The 25,569-nt window shown below is 45.3% G+C and overlaps 1 protein-coding gene across 3 annotated transcripts in view; it reads left to right on the forward strand.

Annotated features, from left to right (window-relative positions):
- Window positions 1-25,569, forward strand: part of LOC146798508 (cytochrome P450 2F2-like) — a 528,068-nt gene that overhangs the window by 137,604 nt on the left and 364,895 nt on the right. The gene's annotated exons all lie outside the window — the stretch shown is intronic.

Below are 25,569 nucleotides of genomic sequence, written 5' to 3' on the forward strand. Positions count from 1 at the left end.
TTTACGTTATTAAAAAACATCTGTCAATTTACAAATATTACAAAAAAGAACAAGCATTGGCAAAGCCAATAGGTCTCGCCTTTGGGACTTATAAGCGTTCCGATATCCAGCACAATATCCTTGGTGCAACAACATCAACTATTGCATGGCTAAACACTTATAAGGTCCCAAAGGCGAGACCTATTGGCTATGCCAATGCTTGTTTTTGTTGTTACTTTTGCATGACGACTTCATTGCCTTGTTGGTGAGTATCACTTTGTTAGTACTGTGTTGTACATTCAAGTGCTTGGGATGGTTTAACATGTACTGTCAGATCTGTGAGGGTTGATTGTGTGAAGAGCCGGATAGGATATGCAATTTGTGGGGGTGGGGATTGGGGGTGTGGGTGTCTGTGTGTGTGTGTGCATGTGTGTGTGTGTGTGTGTGTGTGTGCGTGTGCACACATGTGTTAGCAGATGGGTATTCAAAATGTTCTATTGCATTACTTGGTGTTGGTATATTTTAGGGAGGTGTTGTATTGAAAGAGCGCTTCAGTTTTGCCAATTTACATGGATTGTGCTCCTCTGACTCTGTGATGGGATAGCTTGAGGTGGGATCTTTTAGCCAACTACATTCCTAACAAGAGAATTACTCCTCATCTCCTGAAACTTTTCACCAAAACTGTTTTAACTCAAATATTTACAGTGCCACTGAAAAGAACAAAACTACTTTAAACATGGCATGAAACTAGTTGAAACCACTATGGCTTTCCCCTCCTTTCTTCACCTTCCAAAAATACTTGTGTTTGTGGGAAAACTCACTTTTATACATATCTAATATTTACCATAAAGTGCGGAAAAAGTGCACCTTTTGAGATACTTGAGAAAGCTAAGTCAGAAACAGATGGTTTCACAAGATTTTTGTAGAATCTAAAGAGAGCGAGAGAGGGGGAGAGAGCGAGCGAGAGAGAGAAAGAGAGAGCAGGAGAGACAGAGAGAAAGAGAGAGATAGAAAGCGAGAGGAGAGGGGGAGAGAGAGAGAGAGAGCAAGAGAGAGCGAGAGCCCGAGAGTTGTGCGTGCGTGCGCAGTCTGCTCTATTTGGAAGCACTGCACTTGTGCTTGTGGCGCGCCGCTGTGCGCTCCCGCATGCTGGATGCCGCCACAAGCACCAGTGTATGCTTCCAAAAAGAGCAGAACGACGGCTAACGGTCCTACGCAGCGTGCATGCGTAGGCGAGACCTAAAAACAAACTGTTGACGCGGCGTTTTAGTGATAAAGTATTTTGTCACCTTCTTCAGGACAATAGAGCAATTTAAAAATCTGAAAAACAAAATAAACACTATGTTAGAAGCAAAGAACATTCCTTTTTTCTACAAATAATAAATAAGATTAAGAAATAGTCGTTGCAGTAAACGCCACCCTTCTGCTGTTCAGGGGTTCGGATGCCACCAGCAGGATGGCCGTATGTGGCTCCCAGGCCGCACTTACACTATGAAGGAATTTGCGTTTCACACATGTTGGCATGTATATTTCCTATAAACGTACCTCCTACTTTTTAATTGAGTACCTATTTAGCGCAATGTAATGCAATCTCTTGTTCTTTGAAACAATTGTCTCCTGTTGTACAGTACTGTGGGAGAGAGGGCTGGCCTGTGGATGCTATTACTCTGGCCCTTACAATGTCAATTGACAACAGTCATATCATAAACAAGACATAAACAGACACATACAAGAAAAAACAAACATCTCTTCACTGACGTTCTGCACCTGAAATTGAAAATGTTAGGGAACAAACCGTTGCACCTAACCCATTAAAGCGCAAATATACTAAATAACACTTCTCTTTGCCTATCGGTGAATGAACTTTAAACAAACTATAAGTAGTAAGAATATTTATTCCTATTTCATTAATATACATTTAAGTATTTGCATTCCATTCCATTTTTCGCTGCGAAGAATACATTTTTAAACTGACTGTGTGTTCTAGTTCCATTCCTCATCACAGGAAACTGTTGCAGTGTGTGGTTTGGTCTTGGTGCAATGCCCAGAGTTTATGGCAAGCCAGAACCATTATTTCAAAGGCAGTTCAAAATATTCTCTTTTAACCCTTCAACTTATCATCATATTATAGGCCTCGCTGGACAGGACATTTCTCAGTTCCTCCATATCCTAGAGCCTTAATAACTTCATTGGTCTGCCAATCATGTTCCTCCATCATTACTCTCCCGTCTTCACTATTTATCTCTTGAACCATGACCAGTAGATGCCGCAAACTCTGTTCCTAACTTTCCCAGTCTACGTCATCATCAGTAGTGTTTGTTGTGTCTTGATAAGTTAATTCTTGTATTTGTGACTGAAATACATTGGAATTCAGTCCTTGTATAAACATCCTAAATGTTCGTGTTTTTACACAATCCCAATTAGGATCGAGCCTGTTTAGCCTTTCCTGTGTTGTGTTGTGTTGTGTTGTATGCATCATATGTATTGTTTTCTAACATGCTAACCTCAGACACTGTGCCTGATCTTCTGGAGTATTATTGCTCATAAAGGCCAAGCAATAAACATGCCTCCTTTTCCATACCATCATGTGCGAGGTATAGTATTTCAATCAACTGCTCTTTTGAAGAGACATGTAGGGGCCATTTACTCTCTTTAATTTTGGGGTCAGTCAATTTGTCAAACAAAATTGAGCAAACAATGACATCAGTGCTGGTCAGTAACTTTTTCTGCTCACTTAATCTATACTGGTCCTCTCTCCCTTAACCATTCCTCCTTTCACTCATTACTCTTGTCAAACCATACTTATATATTTCCCATTTTCGTACTTTAGTTGCCATCAGCATAATGAGGCTCTTAAGAACTGACACAGTTAGTTTAGGTAGGATGTGTTGGTTACCAAATTTTTGAAGCCAGGAAATACTTCTTATTACCCATGGTGGTACCTGAATCTCTTCTTGTGAACACTTGCAGATGATATCTTGCAGAGCTTGTAGGGTATCGACCAGACGTATATGTGCAGTATGGAACATTCTACATAATGTTCCTCTATCTTTTAAGTCGTGGAAGTTATGTTGTGCTAGTTCCCCTTCCATTAAATCATTAACTGGCACATGCATCAACAAAGACTTTTGCGATTCCTTAATTGCTATTTTTAAGGAATCGCAATTAAGGAATTGCAAAAGCCTATGCATGTAGGAATCGCTATAAAAATAGCGATTCCTACAAATTCCTTAATTGCGACTCGCAAATTGCGAGTCGCAATTAAGGAATGCCGTCCCATTCATTCCTATGGGCCTCCAGGCCCATAGGAATGAATTGGAGATTGCATGAGCAAATTGCGAGTACCAGTAGGTACTCGCAAATTGCTCATGCAATTTCAAGGGTGCAAGGGTGTCAAAATGACACCCTATTGCACCCCTGAAATTGATCTGTGCACATATGTTGCACACACACATGCTCTAAGGGCATGTGTGCGCGCAACATGAAACTTTGAAAAAATGCACAAAAGTGAATTTTTTAAAGTTTTTGCAAATTACCATGAAGTTCAACTTCATGGTAATTTGCTCCCCCTATTAGCGAAATCGCTAATTTTTTAACTTTAATGCATTGCATTTAAGGAATCTCAATTTGGGATTCCTTAAATGCAAGCGCAATTTAAGGAATCGCTATTTAGAGATTCCTTATATTGCGATTTTTGCATTTGGGATGATGCATCCCAAATGCAAAAATACCGGTCGCAAAGGGGCAGATTCTGCTAATCTGCCCGTTTGCGACCAGTTTTCTCGTTGATGCATGTGGCCCTTAGAATTCTTTACAAACATCTAGGTTTAGTGTCCATGCACAAAGTCCTTGCCTGTTGCATAGCACCACTTCTTTTAGTTCATCTTCCTCAACCGCCAGAGCCGCTGAGTTGCTCTCTGTGCCCCTGTCCTCCTGTAGCACAGTGGGGAATGCTCCGGTGGCGGAGAGTGCGACATTGTTCAGTGCGCCTCGTGTTTGCCCGGTGAACACCTGTTGTTGTATCCGGTCCCCTTCCTGTCTGTTCTCTTTAAGTTGTACGCTGCGCACTGGAGGGCGAAGGGATATGCCTATTTCAGCACTTTCTAACCTGTCCTCAAAGTGCTCCCTTCCTGCATTCAAATGCATCATATCTGACAATCCCCTATCTTTGTTCATGATCTCATATGCTAACTGAGTTATGCTATTTAATTCCTTCAACAACGATGCTTCGTTACTTTCTACGGACTGGCTTACTTTATGGGTATTATTCCGTTGTGTAGTGTTATAATGGAAGGGCGTGCTGGTCTACTTTATGGATATTATTCCGTTGTGTAGTGTTATAATGGATGGGCGTGCTGGTCTACTTTATGGATATTATTCCGTTGTGTACTGTTATAATGGATGGGCGTGCTGGTCTACTTTATGGATATTATTCCGTTGTGTAGTGTTATAATGGATGGGCGTGCTGGTCTGCGCCAGGACGCCTCAGGGCAGCAGTGCGCTTTACGAGACACATACATTTACATTTACATTTACTTTATGGATATTATTCCGTTGTGTACTGTTATAATGGATGGGCGTGCTGGTCTTTTCTAAAGCTGTATTTTCTTTACCTGCCTGGTCCTCCACAACTTCTTTCCCCACCTCCATGTGCCACTTTTATTCGCTTAACTCTTTTTCATTATTCCTATCCTTTATGCTACCATCCCTTTCACATAGAAGTGGCAATCGCCTCTTTAACCATTGTTCTAGGAACTTCTCACTCCCTATCCATCCATTCACCTTGTGCATGTGTTATCCACTGAAGTGGTGTCTCTGCCAACAAAGATGGGGACAGGTGGCATTTAGATGGCCTTGTTGGTGGCAATTGAAAAAGGTTGCACCACTCTTGGCCCTGCCCCTCGTTCTTTCCACTGTAGGCCGGTCCCTTCTTCTTATTTTACCATGTCTAATAGTTATATGCAATGTTATTCATCCCTGACCATCCCCCTCCCACCTTATGACTGTAACTGTCATGACCTTATTTGCTTGCAGGTACTCCTGCCAGCGGCCCAATAGTGGCGTTGCCTTAGCACAGAGTCCACGTGCAAAACGGATGTGTGTCCTGCATGAGAGATGGTATTGTACTGTTGTTATAATCATATATACTTTCCTCTGTTAATCCTTTTGATCTAGCCTCTATGGGATGCATCTGTGATATGTAAATGTAAATTGATACTTGTATAGCGCACTACTCACCCGCAAGGGTCTCAAGGCGCTTGTACGAATACCGCTGTGGAACCCATCCTGGCTTTCCTTGTGAGGCGCCCACTCCTGGGCACCCCCAAGGTGGAGGCCAGGCATCCTTAGCGTTGTGGGGGCCGTTGTGGAGATTAAGCAAGCTATTGCCCAGAGTTGCAGAGTGGGACTCCATGATTGGAATGGCACCGAGGCGATAGCATCTCCACTTTCATCCTTGCCTCCCTGGCATCATTAACCTACTGGTCTAAGTACTGGTCGGTACATTGACCATGGCATATCTACTGATCTTCCCTCACATATTTTTAGCCCGTTGTCACAGCCCACGGCCATGTTCCGTTTTTGGTATATCAGCCCCTCATTTATATGCTGAGGATTCAGTGTGTTTCTTTCTTTTTCTGTCGCTGTTGGCGCTGTTTGTTTTGATGCTAATGTGAAGCATTGACCATCCTCAGACGAGGAGGCATGTTTTGGTGCTCTGTCCATTTCCATGGTGTTTTGTACAGTGAGGTGTTACCTCCCTTTTTTACTGCATTGCTCTTCTTTAAGCAATGTCCTCAGTCCTACACGTATTTATTCAATCCTTCTAAGAAAATAATCACAGTCACAATAAAGATATCGTAATGCATAAAATGAACTATTCAGTCCTTTGTCCTCTTTTCATCCACAATCCTTAAAGTAGAGAAAACAGTAATGCAGTCTGTTACTTTTCAGGCACTTGTACCCCAGTTATTACTCTTTGTAAGTCATTGTGGGATGAAGTCTGCTGTCCTTCCCTTCTGTGTCCTGTTAACTGTGTGTGCAAAAGCGCTGACCCTACTTGCGTTACCAACAGTTGTTATACTGGACAAGGAGAAACCAAAAAGGTGGCTTGTTAGGGTAATGCCAGGTGACACAATAGGAAGGACAAACGGTGTCACACACTCTTCGGTCAGCCTGCAGCCTTGCAAAAGCAGAGGAAGCCCTCCGTCATTCAACGTACAATGCAATTGCTACTAGTTCACCAAAGCATTCACAAGTTGTTAGGGAAAGAAACCTCCTGGGTACTCGTAGAGGTACTAGCGCTCCATGGACAGAAAAAAAAGGTGACAGGAAGGTAGGAAGAAAGATAATAGTTGTTCTGTCCCCCTACATTACTCCGTAATGCCCCGCAGGGTGAAAGGTGCAGCTGAACAGAACTGAAGACCCCTAGGGGGTTGCCGTTGGGGGAAGGCATTCAATCAAACAGAGCAGAAGTGGTGAACATTACATGTAGTTCAGGCATACACATGAAAAATGAAAAGCAGTATTTGTAGGTCCTGTGCTGCAAAGCTGTACTGTGCTGTGTGCTCTGACTAGATAATGTTTAACTACCCCAGTCCCAGAATAATAATAATTGAATAGGAAGAGGATAATGGAGACCTCAAGTGTGATAAATGTAAATGTAAATGTAGGTGTACTTGTAAAGCGCACTGCGACTCCATGGAGTATCCTGGCGCTGAAGACCGCTGGGGAACCCGTCCTGGTTTTCGCTGTGAGATGGTCCCTTTCTGGGTGTCTCCAAGGTGAAACCAGGCATCCCCGGCGTCTGTGGGGGGCCGTTGTAGAGATGAGGCAAGCTTAATGCCCAGAGTTGCCAAGTGTGTTCCTGGTTAGAGTAGGTACCAAGGCGAGAATTATCAAGTCCATTTTTGACCCTGGTCCACGACCCTGCCGCATCGGGAATTGAACCCTGGTCCCTGGTCATTCTCTGCTTACAGGTCTGCCACCTCTAACCAGTGAGCCACACCTCTCCACCATAAGAAATATCACACAGGCAGAGGGTCATCCGTCCAAAAGAAAGTAAATGTCAGGAGGTTTGTTAGTCAATTTGTCAGTCTGTATCAACATAAGATAGCATCAACATAGCATTGTGACATGTCAAAGAAACATTTGTAGTAATGCTGCTGGTAATCAGTCCTTTGACATTGAACAGCATATGCAAGGTCAATCGCAAAATACCAAGAATCTCAATGAATCACAATACATTATGTGACAATCAAAGACATCATATCAAAAAATAAAAGCACTTCAAATAGATGCATGCAATACAATAACAGTACTTTAAATGAATGCATATAATGCAATACCAACCCCCTCCTTGTTGTGAATAGGTGGACACCTATTCACATCTGGAGACCACCCTTGGTGTCCAGCAAGAGGCAGTGCACCAGAGCCGACCGCTGTCTGGCTACACTATAGTGTGGCAACCAGCTCCAACACCAGTGTTGCCACAAAAACCAGCGCCAAAGTTCTTGTTACAACAAACAGGGGTCATGCACTCAATACCAGCGCCAAACCGGGGAGCAATCCTTGCATCAATCATGAACCTGGGGCGCATTACCTGCTATTTTTACAATGTGAAACAATACCTGCTACCATCAAACATCTGAAGAGGGTAAGCCTCCTCCAGCACTCACCTAGTGACGTCCTGTCCGGGAATGCCCACCAACCTCTTGTGTAACTCAAGGCTGAAGCCTTCGGCCACTGGATGGGGAGTCTCCGCTGGCAAGACAGGGAACTGCAGTACTTCACCATCTCTGACCCACCGTCAGTCAAAGGGCTGCTTAGAATCAGAAAGTCACTGCTGGTATGGAAAATGCTAAATGTTTGCCCTCTCCACTGCCCAGGGGTGAAGGCGACAGCTCAGTAACTAAAATCCAAATTTAAACGCACCTGAGTAAATATGAAAACACATGGTCAGGCAGCACAGACGGAAAGAACTGTACCAGTAGTGCAAAATCAATGGTGCCTGTGACCCAACAGTCACCCAGTGGCAACCACACAGATGGAAAAAGAGAGGGAATAAAACAGAGGACAGCACAATCAGAGGATATACATGAGCAGAAACCCAAAACCGAGACCAAAGCAAATCCTCCTCCCCTTTGTAACTGGCCCACCGCCAGGGACAACCTTAGGGAAACACACATGGAGATGGCAACTGTGTCCCTCAGAGGCTAGAGGCAACAAGATGATACAGCACTGGCCCGGCGCCAGAAGTGTACACCACAGAGACCCAGTCACCAACAGAGCCATAATTGACAGCGTGGACAGAACCAAAGAAGCAATCAGGTAAAGAAAAGAAAGAGAGGGGCCAAAACCCCCACCAGCATGGCAACCACAGAGATCACATAATGCCAAAAACCCCAATCATGAGGAGGAGGGTGAGGCAGAAAGAGAAGGAGCACACAACAATAGGCACAACAGCTCTCAATGCGGGCTCACAAAAGACATCATTATGTGCTGAGAGAACCTGAGGAAACATGGAGCAAGAGCAGCTCAGAGATGTGACAACTACTCATGGCCTCTAGCAGCATCCAGCCCAGAGCGGAGGGAGAAAGAGAGACTTTGAAGGCAGGAAAGCATTGTTGTCTGACCTCATAACTCCACTCGAAGGGGAAGGCAACAGCTTGCCACAGCAGAAGTCATGCATTTTGGAGTCGCATTCTCTCACCAAATGTAGAAGCCTAATTGAAATAATAGCAATCAGCATTTATGATAGAGAATATTTATCATAGAAGACAAGATTATACAAATATGTGCAGCACGGAGACAGTCAGCATAACGGCTGAGTGTCCGAAGAGGTGATGTTTCTGACAACTTTTATTACTACAAATCACAGAGGAAAATTGTCACTATTCATGCAATATATTCAGTAAAAGTACAGGATCATGACACTTCAGTAGCCTACCCTCAGCAAGTTACACAAGTTTAGAATCCTAGGCCAATCAGGAAAGGTCAACACTGCGTGATACCTGCATGATCTGCATGGTCCGAGGTGGTGTGACTAGTTGCTACCTATGTGTCTTGAGTACGTGACAAACTCTGGTGAAATGTATTTGCCTCAGTCATTTTCCATAGAAATGATTGCAATATCTAGCACATAACAGGGCTATTTCTAAATATGATGTGCTGAAACACTTTCGGCTAAGCTAGCATACTGGGCTGTTGTAATGTAATTCTTGAGGAAACCTTGCGTTATGAGAGCAGCTTTACTTTGAGCCATGAAGAAGTACAGGCATTTGTCTGGTGATTTTATGTCAACTTTACGATGGCCTGAAAAGAAAGACATTTGGTATCAACCCAAACGATGGTTTCCACAATATGAAACATGGTGGCACACAAATTTGCAGTGCTTTTCCAGGGGTATTGACTTTCTATAGCCTGATGCCCAGGAGGGTTTATTTTGACTTTGGGACAGGTAGGACCAACCCCCAGCAGTACAAACCCTTTGGCTACCAGTTTACAGTATCACATTATGAACCAGGGAAGGGAATTGTCTGCAGTTAAGGCAACATTTGTGTCCTTACATTAATGCTGTTCAAACTTGTATTTATGGTTCATTAATGCAAAGCCTTTATTATTAGGGTGAGCGCTATAAGGAAACAGTGTAGGCTTGGACTGCACTACTGACAGTTGACCCAATATTCAAATGTGTACACATATTTGCAAAGTCTAACAATATGAGGTTACGTATAAACTTTCCAGAATGCTCTCTCATTAGATGAAAATATTTGCAGACTCTAGAAAGCAATACTGTTGATTCTTTGCTTTCAAAATAAAATGTTCTAAAAGATGCAACTAGGAAAAAAAGGTTTTGCTCAATTACTGTAAAATGTTAAGTTGCCATTTCTTTGAAGCATCATTTAGTAAAATGTGTTGATACATGCTAGTATTTTACAAATATATCCAAAATGGAAAAACAGTGTATCCAATTTCACCAAGATTGTGGGGAAAATTAAACTAAACAAGCATTGGCAGAGCCAATAGGTCTGCCACTGTGGCCAGCCTTTCGGTTTTGTTAATGCATGTTTTGTTTTGACAGGGTTTTTGTAATACGTTCAATCAATCAAGGATTAGTAAAACACTACAAATCACCAATGAGAGTCCCAAGAAGCTGGAGATGCTAACTGTGTTGTGGTGATATGTTTATTCGAACAGCCAAGTCTTGAGTCCTACCCTAAATTGCCAGAGTTATGAGGAGGTCCTGAGGTGCAGGGGATTGTAGTTCCAAGCTTTGTCCACCAGGCGTGGGAAGGAGCTTCCTCCGCAGCTGCCTCAGTGGATCCGGGGGGGTTCTGTGAGGGAGAGGTAGGCGGATCATAGGTATCTGGTTGGTTGGTGGAACATCATGTATTTGTTGATGTATGCTGGTCCTTCATTGTGCAAGGCTTTGCATTCATGGGTCAACATCTTGAACTGGCATCCCTTCTGGATTGGGAGCCAGTGTAGCTTCTTCAGGTGAGGTTTGATGTAGGTTTGTCCTGGGAGGTAGAGGATGAGTCTTGCCACTGAGTTTAGTATTGACTGTAGTCTCTTTAGGAGACGTGCGGTGATTCCTAAGTAAAGTGTGTTTCTGTAGTCCAGCCTGCTGGTGACGAGTGCCTGTGTGACAGTCCTTCTGGTGTTGACTGGAAAGCATCTGAAGATCTTGCGGAGCATGCGTAGGGTGTGGAAGTTGGCGGATGAGACTGCATTTATGGGGGATGTGTTGAGTTCAGCAGGCCACCATGGATCGTTCCATAGCGAGGTGTTGATCCCAAAGATGATGAGTTCCGTCTTGAGATTGAGAGAGTTGTTCTTCATCCAGTTGGTGATGTTCATCATATATATGTGGAAGCTGGCTCTGGTGATGGAAGGGTCTTCTCATAGTGAGAGTATGAACGGGGCATCGTTGGTGTAGGAGATGATGTTGAGTCCATGGGATATGACGGTGTTGGCTGGGGGGGTCAGGTATGTGTTGAAGAGGGTCGGGTGGGGATCGATCCCTGCGGTACGCCGCAGATGATCTTCTAGGGTTCTGAAGTGAATGATGGGGGACGGATTCTCATGGTTCTTCTGGTGAGGTATAGGCGATCCATTTGAGTGCATTTCCATGGAATCCTATGTGGTGGAGTCTGTTGATCAAGATGTGGTAGAAGATGGCATTGAAAGTGGCTGCAAGGTCCAGGAGGATGAGAGCTGCCATTTCACCTTGGTCCAGGATGGCACTGATGTTGTCGGTGGCTGCAATCAAGGCTGTCTTTGTGCTGTGGTTGGCGCAGGATCCAGATTGGGAGGGGTCCAGGAGGATGCTGTGTTTCAGGTGTTTGGTGAGTTGCTGGTTGATTGCCTTCTTGATAACCTTCACTGTAAAGGGGAGCAGGGAGGTGGGCCGCTAGTTCTTCTGTACTGCTGGGTTGGTGCATGGATTCTTTGGGAGGGGCCTCACTTCAGTGTGTTTCCAATCCTCAGGGAAGGAGGCTGAGGTGATGGAGGTGTTCAGGACTTTCTTGAGCATGTCACTAATTATCTTGCTCCTGAGGTTGAAGACGTGGTGGGGAGAGGGTTCCGTTGGTGTTCCCAAGTGCACAGATTATATGATGGAGATTGTGGCTTGAGTTGTGAGAGGGTTCCCAATGGGTAAGCAAGTGTTCAGGGTTTGTGTTTGTAGGTGTGAGCAGGCTGATGCTGTCGGCGGGAGGTTTGAAGTTTTCATAGATGACTGAGATCTTGTTTTGCAAGAAGAACACCACGGTGTCACACAGTTCTTTGGGGGGTGTGATGTTGTTCTCGGCAGCTGCATGGTTGGAGAACTCATTTGCAATGGTATAGACCTCCTTGCTGTGGTTTGTGCTGGCTTCTAAGTGGTTTGCTAGGGCATTCGTCTTTCTTTCAGGAAGCGGTGGTGCTGGTTGAGTGCTTTCTTGAAGGTAGTATGTTTTCCTGTTTCTTTGCTGGTGCGGTACTTACTTTCTAGTAGTATGTTTTCCTGTTTCTTTGCTGGTGCGGTACTTACTTTCTAGTTTCTGGCAGTTGCATTTGGTGGATTTCAGTTACACGGTGAACCAGATGGCTCTTCTGGCAGTTCCTTTGGATTTGGCTGGCTAGGTTGGGGCAATTCTGTGATCCACTGGGACAAGTTCTTCACAGCCTGTTCTGGCTTGGATGGGGGGTGGGAGTTGAGAGCGTCATTCCACTGGTCTTCTGATATCTTTTTCCAGTTTCTGAGCAAGGAGCTGGGTGGCATGGTAGGCCCTGAGATAGTGAAGTGGACGCTGTAGTGGTCGGTCCAGGTGAGCTGTAAAACGTGGTTGTACTTGACTCTGTCACTGGATGTGAAAATGGGGTCATGTATTTGTCCTGCGATGTGCGTAGGGTCGGTGACGGGTTGCTTGAGGTCGATGTCCCTCATGGGTTCCAAGAGGTTAGTTGTGTTGGTGTAGCTAGCTTTGTCGAGATAGTTAAGATCCCCTAGGAAGATGTATTGCTCGGACTCGATGGCAAGCAGAGCGATGAGGTCAGGGATGGGGTTGCAGATGCTCGGCCATGGTCCTGGTGGTCTGTCGGCTTGGGTGCTTCTGATGGTTCTTTTTCCATCTGTGTGGAGTTGGAAGTTGAGATGCTCCATTATCGGGGTCAAGTTATCTGAGGAGGTTGTGAGGTGGATGGTGTCCTTGTAGATGATGGCAATTCTACTTCGGAGTTTGTTAGTTTGGTCCTAGTGTGTTATCTTGTAGCTTTAGGGGGTGGTGATGACGATGTCCAGCGCGGAAGCAGGGTTCAGCCATGTTTCTGGGAGGAAGATGACATCTCGAGTGAGGAATGAGATTATGTCCCAGAACTACATGGCTTGTTTGTTGTGCGATCGTACGTTGAGCAGAGCACACTGGAGTTTTGCCATGGCTGTTTCGGTTGGCATGGTGGATGCAGTCGTGTTTGCGGTGTCTCGGACATTGTTGGTTGCTTCAGTGTTGCAGTTGAAGCAACAGTATTTTGGTGATGCTCGGAGATGTGCGCCAGCAGTTGTTGTTGTCGATATACCCAGGATTCAGGACTTGGAAGTCCGTGGCACTGTAACTGTGTGGGGTGAAGGAACCAGGGTTCCTGATTTTGGGGGCTGTCCAGGTGTGGACATGCACAGACGGGCTTGCCTTTGGCGTACCTATAGTGCTCCAGTATGGCAGCCACTGCATGCCCCCATTAAGTAGGTCCTGGGAGGGGCACTGGGGGGGAACAACCTTTACAACGCAACTTTTACAACGCACTACCATTACAACGCATTTTTTACAACGCATAATCCATTACAACGCATGACATTACAACGCATGACACTACAACGCATTTTTAAAAACTACCTTTACAACGCATTCCATTACAACGCATACTACCATTACAACGCATACCATTACAACGCATAATATTACACTATACTATCCAACACTTACCCTACTGATGCACCCCCTGGAGTTAGAATAGTAAATTTTACCCCTACACTATCCAACACTTACCCTACTGATGCACCCCCTGGAGTTAGAATAGTAATTTTTACCCCTATACTATCCAACACTTACCCTACTGATGCACCCCCTGGAGTTAGAATAGTCATTTTTACCCCTATACTATCCAACACTTACCCTACTGATGCACCCCCTGGAGTTAGAATAGTAATTTTTACCCCTATACTATCCAACACTTACCCTACTGATGCACCCCCTGGAGTTAGAATAGTAATTTTTACCCCTATACTATCCAACACTTACCCTACTGATGCACCCCCTGGAGTTAGAATAGTAATTTTTACCCCTATACTATCCAACACTTACTCTACTGATGCACCCCCTGGAGTTAGAATAGTAATTTTTACCCCTATACTATCCAACACTTACCCTACTGATGCACCCCCTGGAGTTAGAATAGTAATTTTTACCCCTACACTATCCAACACTTACCCTACTGTTGCACCCCCTGGAGTTAGAATAGTAATTTTTACCCCTACACTATCCAACACTTACCCTACTGTTGCACCCCCTGGAGTTAGAATAGTAATTTTTACCCCTACACTATCCAACACTTACCCTACTGTTGCACCCCCTGGAGTTAGAATAGTAATTTTTACCCCTACACTATCCAACACTTACCTTACTGTTGCACCCCCTGGAGTTAGAATAGTAATTTTTACCCCTATACTATCTAATACTTACCTTAAATGTAATTTAATATTATGCGTTGTAATGGTATGCGTTGTAAAGGTAGTATGCGTTGTAATGGTAATGCGTTGTAAAGGTATTTTTTTAAAATGCGTTGTAGTGTCCTGCGTTGTAAAGTCATGCGTTGTCATGGATTATGCGTTGTAAAAAATGCGTTGTAAGTGCATGCGTTGTAAAAGTGTGCGTTGTAACGTCATACATCCGGCACTGGGAGGCTGTGGGAAGGGCTTGCAGTGGGGAGTGGTTCTGAAAAATGGCAGGAAGAAACGAAACACAAGAGGGCAGACAGAAATTAAAGCACAGATGGCAGAATAAGAGGCACAGTGAGTGGCCAATACAGACAATAAAGATACAGATTTAGAGGCACAGTTAGAGGACAGAAAAGGCAATAGCGACAATAAGGATACAGATGCAGACCAAGAGGCACAATGGGAAGGCAAAAGATGAAATAAAGACAATAAAGCTACAGATACAGACCAGGAGGCAGAAAAGCCAATAAAGGCAATACAAATACAGATACAGAACAACAGGGCAGCAATAGGGCAGAAAAGAAAAAAGAAAAGCTCACAGATTTAGGGCACTGGATAGAGGCAATCTGGCAGAGCAGCAGCAGGAGCAGCTCGCACTAGCGAAACTTTGTTGTTTTAGGGGCTGCTGGGCCTCCCCATTATAACAAACATTGGCAAAAAGCGAAAATATATATTTTTTAAAAACGCATATTGCTGCAGTAGTACCTGGCAATGAACAAAACTACTTTGTGTGCTGATATGTTCCATGTGAAAGAGCAGAATACTGTCAGACGATGGATAAATAGAGAGAGAGATAGAATTTTAATTAAAAAAATAGGTTTGGTGAATGCCAGACCAAATTAGGGGCCCAAGTTTTAAAGAAAGTCACAAAAAGGCACTCATGGTATATGTCCTTGTATTAGTGAAGATTTACAGGCTTCATGAATTCACAAGAATTTACAGATGTAGGCCAGGAAATCGGACTTCTAAAAAATATTTGTGAATTGCATTTTAGCACAAGTTCATTTTCCCTCTAACTACTTTTTTCCCTACCCTGGAAGAAGGTTTACTTATTTCCTTGCCTGGAGTAAATTTCAACCCTTTCTCGTTATGGGAAAAGATTAGAGAAGAGCTGGCGAAAAACCCTAAAACCTGTAAGTCACTAGGTTTGCACAGACTCAAAAGGGATTTCTAACCTTGGAACTATTGTTTACCGCTACCTCCAGCAGCCTTTTTGTATATCTGCAGAAAGGTGGCAATATAAAGGAATTGCCAGTGTTCCACACCCACTATAGTATGAACCCCTGGCATAATCAGAGAGGCTATTATCAGAGCTCCTATATAATGAGATTGAAGGTACAGAGTTTGCCACCAAGAAGGTGGTGAACTCTAAGTATAGCAGGCTATATTTTACCAGGGCGGTGGAGGATATGCTTCTACTACCCTGGCAATACAGAGTAGAGCCTACCAAACTCTAAATAGGTGCATGTATCCAAAACCTATCTTAATAAATAAGGCATGCGGAATCCAGTGCTTCAAAAGCATGGGCAATATCATTGACTACCACTTCCAGAGCTGTCTTCTTCTACAGCTGCATGCACACAGTGAAACCTTACTTTGTAGAGCTGTTAGAAATGGGGGTCTCCAGTTGGCAATGGTTTGCACCATGCCCAAGTAGGGACCCTTCCTTCTAGTCAGGATAAGGGAGTTACACTCCTAAAATAACCAAATTAAACAAAAATGTGGCAGGGCCTTTTGCTCAAAATTTTCTACTATTCTCCCCACCGTTAAATGGAAAAAGTCTCTAATTTGGTGCTCCAAGGAAGAGGGCTGCCACTATTGCCCACATATACGGACTGGAGACATCCAGTCCTAAACAGTCAACAAGTTACCCTGAGCACCAGAAATTGTGCAATGAAAGTATATCCAGTTCTTCTTGTTTTCAAGTTGGTTTATTTTCAACAAGACTTCTTCAGAAACCACAGTCTCTCGTCTTCAAAAACCACAAAGTGTTCTTCATATAGCCACAGCCAACGTGTGTTTTGTCAGAGTTGATGTGTATACATCACTGACTTAATCTGCACTATAAGTAAACAAACAACATGAGTCTAAGCTCCTATTGGAATATCTGATAAGACTCCGTCACCAGAGCACCCTAGTGCATGGTTATCTTTAGTCAATTTTCCACATTGTGAAAATCTTTCGCCACATGTCGTAAAAAAAATATATATGAAAGAGGGAATTTATAAGTGCAAAGCAGAAACCAAGAAGCATCTGAAACGGAAGGCATTCTTCAATTAATCCTAGAAGTCTATTCACAGTCTATGTTTATTTCAAAAATATATAGCATGCAAAACAGATTAAACATGAAATGCAAGATAAACATAATCACCTATATAACTCAGGGAATAATTAAGACACTCAGGGGCATATTCTCAAGGGTCTATCACCGAGTTATCAGCACTTTATCGCAGCCAAAGTCGCAATAAATCTATTACCCAATTCACAAGCTGGTGCTAACAGCCCATATCACCAGTTTACATGCGATAGCAGTTGCAAAAAACATCGCCCCAGATGACCAAGGCAACTAACACTAATGAAATGCAGAGTAGACGTTCCCGTGCAAAAAGCCGCGACAACACCACTCCACAACATTCTCAATGACCAGCCAGATCGGCGATAAGATCACAAAACATGCGATAAGGCGCGTTAGCAGCAAGATTTTAGCACCTGCTGTTACCTGGTGCAAAGTCGGGTGACAACCGGCACCAGACAAGGGAGCACAGCCCATACCCACACATAAAGAACAACAGATGCCCTAGGGCAAATGATCATGCAGCCTGGAGCCCCAATAGGGCAACAACACCCACCGCCACTGCCCCCAAGACCCCCCCCCGTGGCCCCACCCTGGGCACACCCAACCCCCTGCCCCTGGGGCCCTACACCTTTGAACAAAGATATTGCACATCAACTCCACAAAATCATGACCCAAACAATTCGCCTGAAGTCGCACAATCACAACACCTTACATAAATGTGTGGACAGAAAAAGGGAAGCATACATTCATCTCATTATATCCCAAAAATATGTTTATTACAGAATAAACCCAAAACAACAATTCTGAAGAGTCATGGCGGGTCTTCTCAGGACAGTCTGTAAGCCACAGCCTGCAAGACAGAAATCTAGATAAGAAGGTGTGTCATGCGCTCATCAAAGTACAGAGAGAGAGAGCGAAAGAGAGAGAGATAAGGAGAGAAAGAGAGAGAGAGAGGGAGAGAGAGGGAGAGAGTGAGAGAGAGAGGGAGAGAGTGAGAGAGTGAGAGAGAGAGAGAGAGAGAGAGAGAGAAAGAGAGGAAGAGAGAGAGTGTGAGAGAAAGAGAGGGAGGGAGAGTGAGAGAGGGAGGGAGAGAGAAAGAGAGGGAGAGTGAGAGAGGGAGAGAGAAAGAGAGGGAGAGAGAGTACTGACACTGCGGACCCCGGCCTCACTGCTCACATGCTGCCACCGGTGTGCCTCCAACCACGTGCCGGTACATACTGCAGTCCCCCAGGTCCCTTATCTGAAACAGTGTATAGAGACATGAATGGCAGAGTCCATACAGTTGCACACACCATCATCGCTTTCCCGCCCCTGTGCACACAGACTGCTGCACCCCAGCCCCTCCCGCCGCCAAACGGTGATTGCCCGCCCCTGCGCAACCAGGCCTCACTGCTCACCTTCTGCCACCAGCGTGTCTTCAAGAGGGCCCACCACGTACCAGTGGGAGCTCCAAGCCCAGGGCCCGCAACCATGGCACCCTCCATGTCATGCAGCCCACACCGCGGTCCCCCAGGTCACATACTTGATTCTGGGTCTCGATTTCGCAATGGCAGAGACCATATCAGTGCACACGCATCATCACAGGCTGCACACCCGCTCAGCTCTTGAGGTGGCAATAACTCTGTGAACCGCGAGGCAACGCCACGTGGTGGGAGGCCCCCACTGCCCACTGGCTCAGGCCTACACTGCTGTCCATCAGGACTCACACTACTCTTCACCAGTCCGGACCGCCAGGACGGCGCATCATCGCAGGCTGCACACCCGCTCAGCACTTACGGTGCCCCTACCTCAGTCCACTGCAAGACACCATCCCGTGGCGGTGTGTCTGTGCCTGCCACACTGTATTCGGTGCCACCAAGTCTGTGCACCGCTAGCCATGGACCCCTTATGATTGAGACCCGTGGTGCAGACGCCATCATGTCAATCCTGGCACTGGGCAATGTGAGGTGGCAGGGCCCTAGGCCCTCATGTAGAAATGATAGTCACACAGAGACACCCAGTCAGTGAGTGGAAAAGGCATCCAGCACGTGCGCCAGGCCCTTTTTATTGGCAGGGTCACATGTCCTGTGATGCCTGTGCCGGATGGGTGTGGTGTGGGTGTAAACCAGCCGTGAGGGAGTGGCTTTCTGACAACTAGACCTGTGAGCAGCAGATCTTCACAGGGAAGACCTGGGACATGTAATGTTGTCACCCTCCCCCTGTGAGCGTAAGCGGAGTGGGCTGTCCTGGCGTTTGCCAGTCCAGCGTAATGGTGTGAACAATGACCCCGGGGCTCTGGGTGTGGTTCTGCCCTGGGCTGGACAAGGAAGTAACTAATGGATGTGTTGCTGTTGTAGTGGCTGCACCACCCGGACCGCAAACGACAATGTGTCACCCTGTGACCCAAATCCCACAACATGAGCAACCTGGATGTAAGGGGGAATCACTGACCCTATATTCATCCATACTTCCACACTTGAAAGATTATAGACATGTTGCATCTGTGTGAATATGAATGTTTATTGCACATTCAGTGGAGTGTTGCAGCTGGAGCAGTACAGGGCCATGCAAACCCCACTTTACATTGGTTGCCCTTGGAGGGCCAGCCAGAGTCCTTCAGGGAATGACAAGTACATCAGAAGAGGAGGAGTTCAGTCCGCAGTCTGATAGCAGTGTCATTGGTGACCAAACAGAATATGGCAGTCCATGTCGAGGTCCAAGGTGAGTGTCGCAGTGTGCATCGGGGAATAGTGGAAGGTGATGATGCAAAGGGCAGAACCAAGCAGAAACAGGCCACATGGTGGAGATGAATGCTACTGTGTCCATCTGACCACGAAGGCAGATTCATCTGCATCTTCGTTCTCTGCTGTTGCATGTGCCTCACATGTGGGTGGTGGGGTTCTGTCTCCAGCACTGTGTGGCAGTGACACATCAGGGGCCAGAGATGTGGATGGGGTGGTAGCAGCAGCATGCATCAGCCGCCAGGCCTTGTGACAGCAATGCCATGAGGAGGGTCTTTAGGGCATTGAAGGACCCAGCTACCTCTCACTGGTGTGCAGCCGTGGCAGCCGCTCTTTCTGCCTGTGTCCGCTCCATGTTCTCCATGATCCTTCGCATGTGTCCCAACTCCCGGGCGAGATCACTGGAGGCACTCTGACTAGACAGTCGTTCTTGTCGCAGAGTCAGGATTCTATCGGTGTTAGCCATCGTTCATTGGAGAGCATGGAGCGGACTGTGGGTGTCCGTTAGGGACTGTGAGTGATCCCTGATGGGACTTAGACACCCACGTATGGCGTCTAGTTTGGCTGCCATGCGGTCGAACTCGACCTCCACCTGTTCAGCCAGCTTCTCCTGGCACCCCAACACATGGCGTTGGAAGGCCATGTGTTCGTCGTGGGGGTCCTGGGAGGCAGCCGTGGTGGTGGGTGCTGCCTGCTGTGTGTCCTGTGCAGGGGGTGGGTTCCCCGCGTAGCAGCTGGGCTGCCCTGCTCCTGGAAGTGGGCTGCGGAGGCTTTCCACGAGCTGTTGGAGGGCATCGGAGTCGAAGGTGTAGTGGTCCTCTTCGTCATTAGAGAAGAGAGGTTCAGGAGGTGTTGGATTTCCCCCTGCAATGTGAAGGGGAGATGCAGTTTAACATTGTGTTCACATGTATGTTGACGTATTGTACATGTTTACATTCAGACTGCATGACAGTGTACATTGTGTCTGTTTGGGGGAGCTGCCTATTTGATGCAGGACAGTGGACATTCCAACAACATCATGGATGTGTGTTTGTACTTGTCCATTGTCAACTCACATTTCCCTGCAATGCCAAATGTGATTGGCCAGTTTCTACATACATGCGGAACCAGTTGTGTCCTCTGTTCAGTTATGGATATGTTGCGGTTTGTAACATATCGTTGTCAATGTTGATGTGCTCTGCATGTAATGTGTGTTTGCCGCATTTTGGGGGAGTTGCCCCTGCAGCTTTGATTTAGCTGACCCTTATCCCTTACATGCGGTGTGCCTCTGGCTTCTGTGCTTGTGCTGAGGTGTTGCATACTTGGGTGCATTGGTCTGTTGGTGGGAGTTGGGGGTCTGGGGCATAGTTTGTACACAGATGTGCTATCCTTAAATGTGCATGTGTGCCATTGTGCCCATCTCCCCCCGTCCCCCCAGTCCCTGGTCGTTACTCACCCTGTTGCATCCGGTCATGTTGAGCAGTGTCCGGGCCCCCAACTCCTGCCACCATCTCCCCACTGATGACTGTGGACACCATTTCCTCCATCTCGTCCAGCTCCTTCTGTGGTGCTGGACTGCCACCCCCAGTCTGCATTGCTGCCTTCCGGTTGATTGCGAGTTTCTGCTTGGTTTTGTGCTTCACATCATTCCAGCGCCTCATGGCCTCTTCCATTGTCCTCTTCAGCACTCCGACTGCATTCACCTTGTCCACGATGGTCTGCCATATTCCATTTTTATTTACCAGTGACACAGTGGAGGCGATGAACAGTAGTTGATGGTGTTCTATCACCTCCGTTATCAGGATCCTGTTTTACTGCGGACTGAATCGCTTCTTCCAACTCTTCTTGTCCTTGCCCTTCCCTGACCCCGAGGTCCCAGCTTGGTTCTCCGGGGGGCTTGTGGGGTTCTGGTTGTCCTCTGTACTTGCTCTGGCTACCTCCATTGTGCTTCGCTGTTGTTTGGCTTTTGTTTGTATTTGTGTAGTGCATTTTTGTATGACGATTGGCGTCATCGCTATTTCGCTTTTGTGTTTCGCGTTTTTGCGGCGTCGTGTTGATTTTATCACGTACATTTGACTCGTTATCGTGGGACTATCACATGGTACCGCCGTGTCGGGAATTCCACGTTTACATAGCGTTATTTTCACGCGATAGACTGCGATGTGCAGAGTTGCGTTAAGATAATTTTGCAGTAGTTATCACACGTCCTTGAGAGTATGCCCCTCAGTTCCATTGCTGATAACCGGGCTCACCTTTCAGAAAATTCACAAAAGTCCAAGCGTCAAAGTATTATCTTCTAAACAGTAAAGGAAGAGAAAAGTATATACATGTATTGACCTTCTATGACACTAATCAGAGTAACAAACTATTCCTCTTGTATAGATGTTTTGCATCTTACTCCAGATCCTCTCTGTCTTCTCATCCAAAACAATAGGAATCCGAATGTGTGCTATTTCAACTGTAAACAATATATGTACATAAGAGCGATACGAGAGCTCTGGCTTGCCCAGACCATACTATTCTCTCCACTATCCAAACCTATATTAAGTTATGGACGACAAAAGAGACTGCGGGCATCTCCATCTGTTGCTATCACCACGCAGTTCCATTATCTACATTAAAACATCAGACCAATCCTCTATGCACATTTATTTATTTAATATTTTATTTGAGTTTTATATAGCGCTGGCTAGACCCATAGGTATCAGTGCGCTTTACATGAGGATCTTTACATTACAGATTACAAATTACATATGTTACCAGAGCATAGTAGAACATGAGCAGATAAAACAATGTAACAGTAATTAGACGAAGGGAGGGGGAGAGAGTAGACAACGGTGGGGAGACAGGAAGAACTGTGCCCAATGTCCAGCTGGGTAGGTGACTGCTGAGGTGGTGAGCCAGGGCGGATCTCCTCTATAGCTGTCTAGCAGCACCAACGGGCATCAGCTACGGTGCTCTGACCTCAGCGGTCAGGGAAAAGAAACTGTTTTTCATGGTTACAATAGTTACAGTTGCAAAGTCCAATACAGAAGAAAAAAGACCCCAGGAGAGGAAAGAGGGAAGGGGGGGGAACATGGGGCTGGGAAACGGATACGATCTGACAGATCAGCAGTGGGACTGAAAAACCTCGTGGGGGCCCAAGAAGGTAGAGTAAACGGGCCCAACGCTTAGATAGGGTCTCATAGTCATTAAGTCCAGAGTCAAGTTGGGTCACCGCGTTAGGTCTTCTCACCAATGTGGGGGTACCGTGCTACATCGTGTTCCATGTCTTCCTTAGCAGATCCTGTACTTCAGATCGGACCATCATTGTGATGGGGAGAGGTTAAGCAGGCTTCTGTACCATCTGGGACAGAAGTGCGGGGTTGCTGGGTGTACAGTCACCTATGATGTGGAATGTCAAGCTGCCATCCAGCGGGCGCCATCTTATATGCCAGAAAAACAGATTCAGTAATGATGATTGTTATTGTACTCAGGGAATACAAGGGCAGCTGTCAAGCGGCGAGTTGCGGATCAGGTAAGAGTGAGGCAAGGCGTTCACTCACGTAGGCGTGGGTACAGATGAAAAACAATCTGGAGATGTGCGAGCGTTACAAGCTTAGTCGCCATTTTAGGGTCAGGCAAAGTTAGGGGATCGATTGTCCCATCGATGATATTAGTTTATTAAAGGTAGGAAATAAAAAGGGTACCTTGAGTAAAGATTGGCCTTGGAGTCATTGAGAGGCTTTCTTTTAGTGGAGCAGCCACTTGGGAGGAAAACCGGAGCTCAGTCAGGCTGCAAGCACCACAGTCAGACATACCCAGGAATCCGCCATCCACCGCCGCTCAATGAGGACACGACGTTGGAATTAAAAGTAGAAATCAACACCGCTACTGGCGTGTCTTAAAGGCAGATCTCAAAGGCGGATTGAGAGGACGTCGCGGTATGATCCGGGGGGGGGGGGGTGTCCGCAGTAGACGAAGCAGAAGGTCGAGTCCTGATGGTGGGTGTCGGGCAGATCTGGAAGGCGTCACGAGGCATTCCAGGAGGGGTCCGCAGTGAGTAAAATAAGAGGTCAAGTTCTGGAGGGGGGAGGCAGTCGGAGGGGGGAGAGCCTCTAGCTCACATTCACACAGCAGCGTGGCATCTCCGCCGAGTCAGCGGCCATGATGGCAAAGGCTCCATAGGCGCTCCCTCTGGAAACTCGGAAAATTTGTACGAATTTTGAGTAAAATTCAGCCATGCCAAGGAATGACCTTATTTCGTCCTTAGATTTGGGTACTGGTGCCATTTTTATAGCATCTATCAGACTCTTTTTGGGGGAAATACCATCACCACTTACTTCATGTCCTAAGTATGTGACAGATTTCATTCCGAATTTGCATTTCCTTAGTTAAGCTGTTAGACCTTTTTCAGCTAATATGTGGAGAACATTTTTTAATCTTTCGTCATGTTCTTTTCTGTTTCGACCCATGATTAATATGTCATCTTGAAAATATGTTATGCCTTCCAATCCTTTGAATAGTTTGTGCATCAATCGTTGGAACACGGCAGCAGCAGAAGCAAGGCCGAAAGGCATGCGCACTAATCAATAGCATCCAAATGAAGTTATGAAAGCTGTTAAATTTCTGCTGCTGTCGTGTAACTGAATTTGATGGTACGCCGATGTTAAATCGATTGTTGAAAACCAATTAATTCCCTTAGACTGTGCGAGTAATTCATCAATCCTTGGTAATGGGAATTTGTCAACTACGATGTTTTTGTTTAGGTCTCTCAAATCAATGCACAGGCGCAACCGGCCATCCGGTTTGTGCGCTACGACCAACGGAGCAAGCCATTCAGAGCTTTCTACAGGCTCTATAATCCCTTTTTTTTCAAATACATCCAATTCAGCCATAACACCCTCTTTGATGCTGATAGGGATGTTTCTTGCTTTATGGCAACTTGGGGTGGCATTGTCTTTGAGTATTATCTTATGTGTGAAGCCATACAGTTTTCCTACATTACCAGAAAAAACATTAGGAAATTGTTTCACCACTTCATTTGCTAAACCACTGTTAAACTCTTCAACTAGCATAACTTGGTTTTTTCATCTTTGGATTGAGAATAATCCTCAGCTCACCTTGATCAATCCATCCTAATACGGATGGACCTTTTTCCGCAACGTATAACTTACATATTGCATTCCTGTCTTTGAACCCAAAATTAGCCTCCACATAACCCACCATGGGTATTTTTTCACCAGTGTATGTTACTGGTTGGATATCTGGAGGCTTCAAATCTGATTCCAAGACATTTGCAAATTTGCTCTCCCAAACATTGCGCTGTATGATAGTATAAGGTGAACCAGAGTCTGGTACAATTTGTAGATCAACACCTCCTATGTTTACTACACAAACTGGTTTCTTTTTTTCAGAGCTGCTTACATTTAGTACGACATTGTCTTCATCATTTATGTCAATAATACATAATATACTATCGTCACTAGATGAATTTCCTCCATCGTTGTGCTCATCACACTTGTCTTCAATACAATTTACTACTTTTTTGTTACCCTTTTTAATTCTTCTTCTACATGCCCTTGTAAAGTGTCCCATAATCCCACAGTAACCGCATTTTGATTTTAACGCAGGACACCATTTTTCATTAGCATTATGGCCTTTGTACCCACATCTGTAACATGTAAGTTTATCATCTTGAAAGTTTTTTTCTATAAGTAGGTCCTTTCTTTTGGAAATCTTTGAAATTACGTCTTTCAACCTTTTTGTTATCATCTATATTGCTAGAGACTTTACTAACTATGTTATTCTCATCCTTGCTTTTAAGTGCAACCTGTGCACATCTTTTAGACATTTCTCCTTTTTTAACTATGGCTATTATTTCCTTTAAAGGAGCGTCACCACATACCCATAGTTTTTCTTGTATGGCAGAGTTATTGGAATGCATAACAAGTTGGTCTCTAATAAAACTGTCCTGAAGTTCTCCAAATTCGCAATTAATAGATAATTTTCTCAGGGATGACACATAATCTTCAACTGGTTCTGATTTATGTTGTTTTCCCTGGAAAAACTCATATCTACTAATTCCTATGCAAACAGTGGGTTGGTAATGTGCATCGAGATCTTCTAATGCCTCAAGAAACACATTCCCTCCCACTCTTGCTTTTTTTCCATTTGGTAGTAAATTCTTGACCCTTCCGGTCCTACACTGTGTAAAAGCATTTTCTTTTTTCTAGAAGCAGAACATTCATCTTCACTTTCTTCTTCTAGTGCAGATATATAATTAAGAAAATATTCCTTACAATCCAACCACTTCAAGACAGGTTCACCAGGACGCGTAAGAAAAGGAACTGGGGTAACCA

The sequence above is a fragment of the Triturus cristatus genome, chromosome 9 (genome assembly GCF_964204655.1).
Source record: "Triturus cristatus chromosome 9, aTriCri1.1, whole genome shotgun sequence".
NCBI classification, from domain to species: Eukaryota; Metazoa; Chordata; class Amphibia; order Caudata; family Salamandridae; genus Triturus; species Triturus cristatus.